The sequence below is a fragment of the Cetorhinus maximus genome, chromosome 12 (genome assembly GCF_964194155.1).
Source record: "Cetorhinus maximus chromosome 12, sCetMax3.hap1.1, whole genome shotgun sequence".
NCBI lineage: Eukaryota > Metazoa > Chordata > Chondrichthyes > Lamniformes > Cetorhinidae > Cetorhinus > Cetorhinus maximus.
The window spans coordinates 65,408,004-65,421,079 of NC_135890.1; the positions used below are offsets into that span (position 1 = coordinate 65,408,004).

General features: G+C 45.1%; 1 protein-coding gene across 10 annotated transcripts in view; it reads left to right on the forward strand.

Annotated features, from left to right (window-relative positions):
- specc1la (sperm antigen with calponin homology and coiled-coil domains 1-like a) overlaps positions 1–13,076 on the forward strand; it is a 376,439-nt gene that overhangs the window by 11,648 nt on the left and 351,715 nt on the right. For 3 of the 10 annotated variants that reach the window (XM_078553769.1, XM_078553778.1, XM_078553771.1), the window contains exons 1-2: positions 4,279–4,693; positions 8,035–8,173. The exons of 1 other annotated variant lie outside the window; for it this stretch is intronic. The gene's annotated coding sequence lies outside the window, so the exon portion shown is untranslated. Of the gene's footprint in view, positions 1–4,278; positions 4,694–8,034; positions 8,174–13,076 lie in introns of those variants that run through there. 6 more of the 10 variants (XM_078553777.1, XM_078553779.1, XM_078553772.1 and 3 more) reach the window with 4 other exon arrangements.

The window sequence follows — 13,076 nt, forward strand, 5'->3', positions numbered from 1 at the left end:
AAGGGAGCTGTTCCGGTGGGATGGGCTTCACTTGAACTGTGCTGGCACCATTGTCCTGGTGAATTGAATAACTAGGGTTGTAGAGAGGGCTTTAAACTAAGTAGAGGCGGAGAGAATTCTGGAGAGGGGATACATTGGCTTACAAAACAAAAGGATATGGCATCATTGCAGGGCAGCAATTTAGGCAATGATACCCAGAGTGTGACAGGAAGGGACAGAGTGTACAAACATAAAAAACAGCAGCAAATAGAGTCAAAAGGGGAAAAAAATGGTAAAAATGCACGTAGTGCTCGGACCAAAATAAATGAATTAACGGTACAAATAAAGGTTAATAGGTATGATCTTATAGCCATTACAGAGACATGGTTACGAGTCAAAGCTTGGAACTAAATATTCAGGGATGTGTGACTTATCGAAAGGACAGGCAGGAAGGAAAGGGTGATGGGGTAGCTTTGTTAGTACGAGATGGAATAAGTACGATAGGAAGAAATGGTCTTGGATCGGAAGATGTAGAATCCATATGGGTGGAGGTAAAAAATAACATGGGGAAGAAGATACTGGTGAGAGTAGTCTATAGGCCCCCGAACAGTAGCTATACTGTAGGACAGAGAATAAATCAAGAGATAATGAGGGCATGTAAAAAAGGCAGTACATTAATCATGGGTGACTTTAATCTTCATGTAGATTGGGAAAATCAAATTGGCAGAGGTAGCCACGAGCAAGAATTCATAGAGTGTATTCGGGGCAGTTTCCAGATGCCAGTTTTCAGCCAATTCGATTCACTCAATGTGATATCAAGAAACGGCTGAAGGCATTGGATACTGCAACGGCTGTGGGCCCTGATAATATTCTGGCAATAGTACTGTAGACTTGTGTTCCAGAACTTGTCGTGCCCCTAGCCAAACTGTTCCAGTACAGCTACAACACTGGCATCTATCCGGCTATGTGGAAAATTGCCCAAGTATGTCCTGTACACAAAAAGCAGGACAAATCCAACTTGGCCAATTACTGCCCCATCAGTCTACTCTCGATCATTAGTAAAGTAATGGAAGGGGTCATCAACAGTGCTATCAAGCAGCACTTGCTTAGCAATAACCTGCTCACTGATGCCCAGTTTGAGTTCCCCCAGGGCCGCTCAGCTCCTGATCTCATTGCAGCCTTGGTTCAAACATGGATAAAACAGCTGAACTCCCGAGATGAGGTGAGAGTGACTGCCGTTGACATCAGGCAGCATTTGACCGAGTGTAGCAGCAAGGAGCCCTAGCAAAACTGGAGTCAATGGGAGTCGGGGGGGAAAACTCTCCACTGGTTGGGAGTCATACCTAGCACAAAGGAAGATGGTTGTGGTTGTTGGGAGGTCAGTCCTCTCAGCTCCAGGACATCACTGCAGGAGTTCCTTAGTGTAGTGTCCTAGGCCCAACTATCTTCAGCTGCTTCGTCAATGACCTTCTTTCCATCATAAGGTCAGAAGTGGGGATTTTCGCTGATGATTGCACGATGTTCAGCACCATTCGCGACTCCTCAGATACTGAGGCAGTCCATGTCCAAATACAGCAAGACCTGGACAATATTCAGGCTTGGGCTGACAAGTGGTTAGTAACATTCGCGCCACACAAGTGTCAGGCAATGACCATCTCCAACAAGAGAGAATCCAACTATCACCCCTTGATGTTCAATGGCATTATCATCACTGAATCCCCCACTATCAATGTCCTGGAAGTTACCATTGACCAGAAAGTGAAGTGGACTAGCCATATAAATACTGTGACTACAAGAGCAATTGAGGACACTGGGTCTATACTCAATGGAGTTTAGAAGGATGAGGGGGGATCTGATTGAAACTTACAGAATACTGAAAGGCCTGGATAGAGTGGACGTGGGGAAGATGTTTCCATTAGTAGGAGAGACTAGGACCCGAGGGCACAGCCTCAGAGTAAAGGGAAGACCTTTTAGAACAGAGATGAGGAGAAACTTCTTTAGCCAGAGAGTGGTGAATCTATGGAATCCATTGCCACAGAAGGCTGTGGAGGCCAGGTCATTGAGTGTACTTAAGACCGAGATAGATAGGTTCTTGATTGGTAAGGGGATCAAAGGTTACGGGGAGAAGGCGGGAGAATGGGGTTGAGAAACTTATCAGCCATGATTGAATGGCGGAGCAGACTAGATGGGCCGAATGGCCTAATTTCTGCTCCTATGTCTTATGGTTTTATAGGTCAGAGGCGAGGAATCGTGTGACGAGTAACTCACTGCCTGACTCCCCAAAGCCTGTCCACAATCTACAAGGCACAAGTTAGTAGTGTGATGGAATACTCCCCACTTGCCTGGATGAGTGCAGCTCCCACAACACTCAAGAAGCTTGACACCATCCGGGACAAAGCAGCCCACATCCACAAACATTCACACCCTCTGCCCCCGACGCGCAGTAGTATCAGTGTATATCATTTACAAGATGCACTGCAGGGATTCATCAAGATTCCTTAGATAGCACCTTCCAAAGTCATGATCACTACCATCTAGAAGGACAAGGACAGCAGATAAATGGGAACACCACCACCTGGAGGTACTCCTCCAAGTAACTCACCATTCTGACTTGGAAATATATTGCCGTTCCTTCACTGCCGCTGGGTCAAACTCCTGGAACTCTCTTCCTAACAGCACTTTGGGTGTACCTATGCCACATGGACTGCAGGAGTTCAAGAAGGCAGCTCACCACCACCTTCTCAAGAGCAACTAGGGATGGGCAATAAATACTGGCCTAGCCAGCGAAGCTGACATCCTGTGAATGAATAATAAAAGAAGAGATCAGGCATGATCTCATTGAATGGTGGAGCAGGCTCGATGGGCCAAATGGCCTACTTCTGCTCCTATGTCTTACAGTCTTTCAACCAAGGCTGTAATGAGGTCAGGAGCCGAGTGGCCCTGTTGGAACCCAAACTGAGTGCCAATGAGCAGGTAATTGCTGAGCAAATGTCACTTGTTTCTCCCCTTCCATCACTTTGCTGATGATCGAGAGTAGACTGATGGGACAGTCATTGGCTGGGTTAGATTTGTCCTGCTTTTTTTGTACAGGACATACCTGGGCAATTTTCCACATTGCTGGGTAGATGCCAGTGTTGTAGCTGTACTGGAACAGCTTGGCTAGGGGTGTGGCAAATTCTGGAGCACAAGTCTTCAGTACTATTGCTGGGATATTGTCAGTGCCCATAGTCTTTGCAGCATCCAATGCCTTCAGCTGTTTCTTGATATCGTGTAGTGAATTGAATTGGCTGAAGACTGGCATCTGTGATGCTGGGGACCTCTGGAGGAGGCCGAGATGGATCATCCACTTGGCATTTCCGGCTGAAGATTGTTGCAAATGCTTTAGCCTTACCTTTTGCACTAATGTGCTGGGCTCCCCCATCATTGAGGATGGGAATATTTGAGAACCTCCTCTTCCCGTGAGTTGTTTAATTTGTCCACCACCATTCACGACTGGATGTGGCAGGACTGCAGAGCTTAGATCTGATCCATCGGTTGTGGGATCGTTTAGCTCTTTCTATCACTTGCTGTTTATGCTGTTTGGCACATAAGTACTCCTGTGTTTTAGCTTCACCAGGTTGACACCTCATTTTTATGGTGCTGCTCCTGGCATGCCCTGCTGCACTCCTCATTGAACCAGAGTTGAACCCCTGGCTTGATGGTAATGGCAAAGTGGGGGATATGCTGGGCCATGAGGTTACAGGTTGTGTTTCAGTACAATTCTGCTGATGGCCCACAGCGCCTCATGGATGCCCAATCTTGAGTTACTAGATCTGTTTGAAATCTATCCCATTTAGTATGGTGGTAATGCCACACAACACGATGGAGGTTATCATCAAGTGAGGGCGGCACTCGTCTCCACAATGACTGTGCGGTGGTCACTCCTACTGACACTGTCATGGGCAGATGTAAATGCGGCAGCATAGATCAGACAACCTTCAGAACATGAACAGCTGTTTTTTTTAATTTTGACAAGGCAATCGCTTGAAGAGCCGCAATTCCGCTTTCTCATAAGTGGAATGTTTATAAAAGTTCCCAAAAAAAACCCGAAACTAGCCATTTAATTACTATTAACCCATTCAAGTTTGATGAGATCATTAACCAACTTTATGGTCAGAAATGTAAACATTTACATCTGCATCCAACTATCATTTTTTGAAAATAATTTTCAGTTTCGAGTGAGAAGGGCATTCTGGCACAAAACATTGACATAACACTAAGTGATGAGGCAGATTATTTCAAAATATAAAAACGTAGCCGTCACCTGGCTGTGAGTGAATGCAAGGCCGAAGCTGCAGCTCAGCGGGACCCGGGGCTCTGGGTTTGTCTCTCGGTCCCACCTTGAGCCGCGGGCCCTGAATCTCCAGCTGCCCTATTCGGGGCGCTACTGAGGGAGAGGCTTGGCTTGGAGCGGAGTTTCCGCCCTTGATGCCCCCCGGCTGTGGGGCCCACAGCGGCGAGCTGCCCGTCATTTGCAGTCCTCGGAACAGGCGGCTGCTGGCGAGGGAGAGACTGAAGCCCTGACAAGGAGCAAGGCGGTGAGGCTGGTTTATTATGGCGAAGGAGCAGCGCTGCTGAACCGCACTTACAGAGCCCTGAGCCAGCAGAATGTTCTGGCTCATCCCTTGTTCCATTGCGTGGAAGGAAAAGAAACTGTTTCACATGTAATTCCTTGGTGAAGTACAAGAGACTTTTGTGTGGAGTTGGTTGCAGCGTTATATAAGCACAAGTCTCTCTGTGTTTGTTTCTATCTCTCTCGTGCTATTCTTTTAAACTTTATGTTAGCGTTGTGTAAAGTCAGAAGTGGTTTTTATCAGAGACAGGAGAATATTTGGGGTTGTTGATGTGAACTCATTGGGAATTCCGCAGTGTGTCGAGTTGGGATGAGCAGTGCCTATGGTTGAGCTGAGTAAAGAATTCTACTTGACTGCAGGGGAGGACCCTGGAGTTTTGTGGAATGCTGGGAGGGAGTTATTAATTTGTGGTTACGTTCTGATTTTGACTGTGTATGGCATTGACATGATAGCATAGAAACAGCCATTTGACCTAACCAGTGTGTTCATGTTTAACTGCCATGAATAACTAGCCTTAATCCCAATCCTATCTGCCCCGCCTGACCCAATTTCTCCCCTTGCTTTCAAACTCCCATGTAATCTACTCTTAAAAGCTGACATGATCCTTGCTTTGATTACTGACTCCTGTTGTGTATTCTGTAACCTCTCAACTCTGTAAAAATGTTAAATAGAAACAGAAAATACTGGAAAAACTCAGCAGGTCTGACAGCATCTTTGGAGAGAGAAACAGTTAATGTTTCGAGCCCATATGACTCTCTTCTGAGCTTTTATCTGTAAAAATGTTTTTCCTTTCTGCAGACCCTTGATTCTGTTTCCACTTGTTCATGATCCCTCAGTGGAACCAGTTTGATTTCTACTGACAGTCCAAATACTCCAGAATTTTAAACGCTATCAAATCACTTCTTGATTTCTGGTTTTCTCATGAAAACAGCCCTAGATCAATGCCACTGGTTTGACTTGTTTCCTGCAAACTTCAAGAATACTGAACTACTTTACTGCCTGAGCCACTGTTGGTAGAAGTCTCTTTCACTCTGCATATAGCATATAGAATCCTGTACCAGACCACTTGTAGTTGCTGGAATTCATTGGAATCTGGGCTCTCATCCTCAAAATGTTACCTTGAGCTAGCACTCGTGCTTTCTGCTACAGGTGGGTGGTAAGTAGTTGTGAGGTTGATTCTTCTTCTGCTGCCCTAGGTTCTGTAACCAGGCCTTATCCAGCTTTCTATACTCTCCTTTGAGTGGGCAGTTAGTCAATGTATTGGGGGAGGACTGTTGGAGAATGGAGTATAATTTGGGGAGGATTGATTCATGTTCGAGGTTTTCAAATGTCGTCTGATCCAGAAGGTAACTGGAGGAATTGAAAAGGTTGGAGTTTTGTTTGGCAGTTTCTGCGAAGGCAAAGTATAATGACTGTGTTTGTTCCCATCTGTGGTGAATGCACCAGAGTGGGAGAGAGTTGTTGGGCCCTGAGAGTTTAGCAAAACATTCTGATTTATTGTTTCTGGAGTCTGCCATATTTTTAAAGCAGAGCAAACTGTGCAACAAGATTGACCTGAAGGCCTTGGTCTCAATGCTGAGCCATGCGTCGAGGGTGCCATGCGTCGAGGGTGCCATGCGTCGAGGGTGCCATGCGTCGAGGGTGCCATGCGTCGAGGGTGCCATGCGTCGAGGGTGCCATGCGTCGAGGGTGCCATGCGTCGAGGGTGCCATGCGTCGGTGTCATGTCAGATCCTCCACCAAAATTGCCTGAAATTGTGCCATGCAGTAGTAGTGCTTGAAATTGGGAATGCCAAGCCTTCCTTCATGATTTAAGTTATAACGATATCAAGGGATATGGGGAGAATGCGGGAAATGGCTTTGAGGTAGACAATCAGCCATGAATGGGAGAGCAGACTCAAAGGGCTGAATGGCCTATTCCTGCTCCTATTTCCTTTGTTCTCTGATCAGGGTGTTGAATGTTCTGAGACGTATGTGAGATTTATTGCTTGCACATAGGATCTTTCCTTCTTTCATTAGGCTTTCCCTCTCGTGGTTGCCTGCCTTGTGTGTGTTTTCCACTGGTATGTTAACCTTATGTTTGACTTTTCTTTATTTCTCTTATGCAGTCACTGTCTGTGTTGATACTGCACCCTTGCTACCTCACTTGCCCTGCGCCCCAGTCTGGCATCTTCACTCAGCCTTGCATGCTCTCTCCCACTCTGCCTCCCCGCTCTGTTTCGTGCACCCATTCCCCCTGTCCCTGTCTTCTCCACCCCTTGTTGGGTCATTGCCTACCCGCCCTGCGCCCCTCTCCCTTGATCTGTCTATTGTACTCATGCTCCCACCCTCTGCCTGCCTATCTGTCTCTTCCAGCGTGGCTGAGGCCAGGAAATAGTGAATGGGCAGTTTAGGGCTGGGAGGTGCCAACCACCCCCACCTACCTTTTATATATAGAGTGACACCACAATACTGGCGTCTTTGTGAAATTACAGTCATATACCATTATTTTATCATACTGTAACACCATTGTCCCAGTACATTATGACTGTTGTTAGGACACCAGTTTTGGGGGTCCTGTGAGCTGATGTTAGGCTTCCAGTTACCTCTGAACCCCAAAAAGACTGATGTGTATAACATGATGCATGGTGTGCTAACGTACACTGCAGTGATTCTTGCAAAGTCGTCTGAGCCCTATAAACTGAACATAGTTTTTCAGACTTGATTTATTTGTATCCTATACTTGAAATATTTAATACATAATAGAACGTTGAAATGCCATTTTGTGTCATAGGTTGTTCAGACGTTGGTTTGACACCTGTAACTTTCTATCTTAGAGCACAGTCTTGGGGTTTTTGAGTGACTTTCTATCTTAGCGCACAGTCTTGGGGTTCTGAGTGACTTTCTATCTTAGGAAACAGTCTTGGGGTTCTGAGTGACTTTCTATCTTAGCGCACAGTCTTGGGGTTCTGAGTGACTTTCTATCTTAGCGCACAGTCTTGGGGTTCTGAGTGACTTTCTATCTTAGGAAACAGTCTTGGGGATCCCAGTCCAGGCCCAGCTTCTCTATCTCCAAAAGGTCAGGCATTTCGATTGATGGTAATCACATTGTTCTCCATTATAAAGGAACGTTGCCTAGAGGCCTGCTTTCAGGCCTGAAACAATCATCCCAGCCAGGGTGCTATGTGATCCGGAGAGATTTATGTAGGATAGTGTGAATAACTTTACAGAAAAGTGCTCAGGATTTTATTTTGATGTCTTTGTCCAGTAGCTATATGAATGATTGCAGCTTCTCCCTCCCTGTCCACCCAAAGGTAAATGTAGACTTAAAAGGAAGTATCAGCTTCAGGATAATCTTCTAGTTTTCTGATTCACAAGAGCAAATCATTCAAAATCAGAAAGTGAGTCATTGGGTGAGCTCTTACTGGAAAAAGTAACAGCTTGTGATTAAACATGTTTCACAGACATACACCACATTGGTTGAGCTGGAACAGTCCTGAAACCATCCAAAATCCAATGGAGTAAATCAAACAGGAGACACAGGGACCACTTGTCCGGCCCGGCAGCATCTGTGGAGAGAGAAAGGGAGGGTTAATATTACTGGTAGGTGTCCCTTTATTTTATTATATTCTATATTTCCAACATTGCCATGTTTTTCTTTTTATCATCCTGGAGTGTAGTTGCTATAGTTTTGCACAAAATTGGGCAACACTCAATTAGCTTGCCTGAAATCTGGGGCAGGATTTTCATTCCTTGGTCCTGATCCTGCTGTTGGGATGAAATGCAAGTGAGGAACCCACAAATAGAGGTGGCAGGACCCAAAGGGCAATCTTGGAAGAGGCGGCCAGATGAATGGCTGCCTCTGGGAACCCTGTCCCGTGAAGGATAGAGGACCAGCTTACAAGTTTGAAGGGCCAATAGAAGGCTGTCAGAGATGAGCGCTGCTGAAGTATGCAGGACCGCTTATGACACTTATACCCTGAGGAAACAAAATAGGGGGCACTTTGGCAAGAGTGTGCAGGGGCTGGTGGTGAGACCAGGGGTTGGGGCTGGGGCAGATGCGGTGTGCACAGCTTGATAATCAACCACTTGATAAAAGAATTAAGTTCCTGTATTGGGAAGTTGGAAATCTCCCAATGGCAAAACTAGGCCCCTCACAACATTCTACATAGAATATACTTCACTTGCAGTCTGCCTCCTTGACTCCCGAGTGCTGTTCTGTTGACGCTCTTTGCGCTGCTGCCCGCCACACCTACTCGCATCACTTCCCAAACCCTCTGACCCCCTCTCAGCAGCCTCTCTTCCCAAACCCCTCCCCCTTTCACTCACTTAATAGCCCTTCTCCCCAAATCCTCTTTCCACCGCCCCCCCCCCCCCCCCACTCACCTAGCAGCCCTTTACCCAACACCTTCCTCTCCTCACACATAGTCACTTAGCATTTCCTGCCCCCAGCCCCTCTTCCCAACCCCATTCTTCCCCCCAACCACTCGCTCACTCAGCAGCCCCCCTTTCTCCCCCCACCCCCTGCTAGCCATGCCAAACCCCGCCTGAGACTTGGGCTTGTGCTCTGGGCAGCCACTGACCCAGGCTCCGCTGTTCTCTTCCTCCCCTCCCCCTGGGCCTACCAAATCCAGAATCCCCCACCCCGAAGACTTCTGCAGCTGCTCTCCCAGCTCCCCCTCTGTAACCTTTGACAACTTACCTTTCTTTCAGGGAGATGGCTCCAGACTTCCTTGTGAGTGGTGGCTGAGTGGGCTGGCAGCAGCGCATATGCAGGCGCAGTGTGCATGTGCGAGCACCAAAGATCCAAGGGCAAAGGCAAGAGGAGACTTTCCAGCTGCCTCCAAGTCGCCGTCCAAAAAATACAGAACAAATGGCGCCCTGGAGAGCCAATCAACGGGAAGTGGGAAAAAAGTAAATTATGGGATGGTTGGTTACCCTGCCCATGTCTCTGATATTTACCTGGCCTGCTGCTGGGAGGCCGCCACCATTTCATGGATGGCCTCCTGATGTCACAACTACCCCATGCGCTGGCCTAAAAATCCAATCGGCCCAACAAGGGGCTTAATTGGATACCCGCCACAGCTGGGCAGATAAGCATTTCCTCTGTTATCCCCATTCCTGCATAATCCCAAGGAGGCGGGAAGGTGTTGTAGATGTGAAACCCCTTCTGTTTTCAGGTCTCACCCCCCTGTCCTCTAAAACTGCCTCCACCGCCCATTGAAAATTCAGTCCCTGACATCCAGGAGATACTTTTATTTTGGGTAGTTGTTCCAAAATGAACCACAGTAGCTTGCATTTAAGTAAGAAAATGTCCAATGCAATTTATAGATATGATCAGACAGAAAAAGGACACCAAATCAAAGAACATGATAATAGGAGGGATAGTCAAAAATGTGAGGGAGAAGTGGGTTTTATGGAGGCTGTTAAAGGAGAGGCCTTGGAGAGAATTCCAGAATGTGATGCTTAGCTAGCTGAAATTGAGGTGAAGGGAAGAAGCATGCTAAACAATCAGAGTCACAATCATGGAGATCAGGGTGGGAGCTGAGGGTTGTGATGGGAGGGATAATGAAGAAATTCAAATAAGATGTTTTAAATTGGAGGCTTTGGGGGATTGTGAGAGGGCACAGTAGTGTGTGAACAACCCTGTCCTTTTACCTCCTGTGTCTCTTAATTTTCACAAGGATTATAAATCTTATTTGTCATTGGGAGGTGGAAAACAATAGCCAGTAGCAGTGAGAAGCCCCAGTAGTTGCTATTTGTGACTCAGTAAACTTTGCATTACTGTTATGTTACATCCACAATCTGCATTTTGAAAGACTGAATTGACAGTTAACATTGACTGGGCCCAAGGATTGCAAACTCTGATTTTAGTTATTGCAAAAGGTTTTCTGGAAATCCAGATAACCTATATCATAACAGGTTTTGAGACATTTACGAAGCAGGACCTTCCTCCGCTATATCTAAGCTGACAGAACATGAATTTTATATTGTATTAGCTACGTATGCGAAATAGAATTTGTATGAGAAAACATAGTGAATTATACTTATTAGCAAAATGTTTCCTGCCCTTACGGTCCTGATAATTCACTAATTACTAGGTGTTGCATGATTCTGCTGCTGTGGAAGCATGGAGATTTTCTCTCCTATATTTTCCTTCCCTTTCATTTTTTCCTCAATATAACCGTATTGGAATCAATTTCTGATTTATCGATATGTAGTTTTCTGAATTATTAGTTAATATCAATCTTGAGGATTATGCTGCATATTGTTCATTTCCCACCTTTCATAATTGTCCTTTAAAAGAAAGAACTTGCATTTCTATAGCACCTTTCACAACCTCAGGATGCCCCAAAGCACTTTACAGCTAATTAAGTACTGCTGAAGTGCAGTCCCTGTTGTAATGTAGGAAATGCAGAAATTTGCACACAGCAAGCTGTCATTTCCAGCAATTCAGTCACTTTGGGATGGCCTGAGGTCTTGAAAGCCTTGATGTTAAAGCAAATTCTTTCTCTTGTTTCTCTCTTGCTTTTTGTTGCTCTCTTGCTTTCTCTGACTTTTACTTGCTCTCTCTATATATCACTTCTGCACTTGCAGGTTCTCTCTTACATTTGAAATGTAAGAAATAAAACGCCGGGAGTAATGCAGCTCTCACTGATCTCTGCTTAATCAGCTGGACATAGATAGGACTAAGAAAGAGGTTCTGCTGAGGGAGTATGAGAGGCGAGGGAATAAATTGGAAAACAGAACCACAAAGATGGTAATCTCTGGATTACTACCTGAGCCATGAGCTAATTGGCAGAGGGTAAGTAACGTCAGAGAGTTGAATGTGTGGTGCAGAGATTGGTGTGGGAGAAATGGGTTTTGATTCATGGGACACTGACACCAGTACTGGTGAAAGAGGGAGCTGTACCATTTTTGGCCTTCACCTGAACTGTGCTGGGACCAGTGACCTGGTGAATCATATAACTAGAGCTGTAGAGAGGGCTTTCAACTAAATAGTGGGGAGGGGAGAGGGTTCACGTGAGGGGAGATTTGGAAAGTTAAAGAGAAAGCACAGAGCAATAGTGCAGGATAACAATATGCTTAATAATAACCGGACCGTGACAGGAAGAGACAGAGTATTCAAACACAAGAGTGCACCAGCAAATAAGGATAGGCTAGGGAAAAAGTACCAAAAGACAGAATTAAAAGCTGTTTAATTCATGCAGCATTCGTAATGAGAATTGATAGTGGAAGTTGAGATAAATGAATATATGATGAGATAAATATTACTGGTTGCAAAATGACTAAGGCTGGGATCTTAATATTCAAGGGTGTTTGACATTTCGAAAGGATAGGAAGAAAGGAAAGGGAGGTGGGGTAGCTCTATTAATAAAGGATGTGATCAGCACAGTGGTAAGAAATTATTTTGGTTCAAAAGATCAAGATGTCATATCAGTTTGGGTGGAGATAGAAAATAGCGAAGGAAATAAATCATTGGTGGGAGTAGTTGATAGGCCTTCTGACAATAGTTACACTGTAGGACGGAGTATAAATCAAGAAATAATGGGGCTTTAAGAAAGGTACTGCATTAATCAGGAGAAATTTCAATCTTTGTATAGATTAGACAAATCAAATTGATAAAGGTAGCCTGAAAGATGAGTCCGTAAATGGGCAATAAATGCTGGCTTAGCCAGCGACGCCCACACCCCATAAATGAATAAAAAAAAGTGTATTCAGGTTAGAATAATTTGTTCTGGAACCAATCAGAGAGCAGACTATTTTAGACCTGGTAATGTGTAATGCGATACGATTAATTACTGACCTCATAGTAAAGAATCTTCTTGGTAAGAGTGATCATAAAATGATAGAATTTCACATTCAGTATGAAGGTGAGAAATGTGGTTCTGAAAGTCTGGATGGACGTCACCCTAAGGTCTTGAAAGAAGTGGTGGGTGAGAGTTGATGCACTGGTTTTAATTTTCCAAAATTCCCTGGATTCAGGGATGCTTCCATTAGATTGAAAAATAGCAAATATAACTCCTTTATTCAAAAAGGGAGGGGGACAGAAAGCAGGAAAGTATAGGACGGTTAGCCTAACATCTGTCATAGGGAAAATATTGGAAACTATTATTAAAGATGTTATAACAGGGCACTTAGCAAAATTCAAGGCAAACAGGCAGAGTCCGCATGGTTTTGTACAAGGGAAATCATGTTTAACCAATTTATTGGAGTTCTTTGAAGGAGCCACACGTGCTGTGGATAAAGGGGGACCAGTGGATGTACTGTACTTAGAGTTCCAGAAGGCACTTATAAAGTGCCACATTAAACGTTATTGCAGAAAATAAAAGTTCATGGTGGAGGCAGTAACATATTGGCATGGGTAAACAATTGGCTAGCTAACAGGAAGCAGAGAGTAGGCATAAATGGATCTTTTTCTGGTTGGCAGGATGTGACAAGTGGTGTGCCACAGGGATCAGTGCTGGGGTCTCAACTTTTTACAATTTATATAAATAACTTGGAT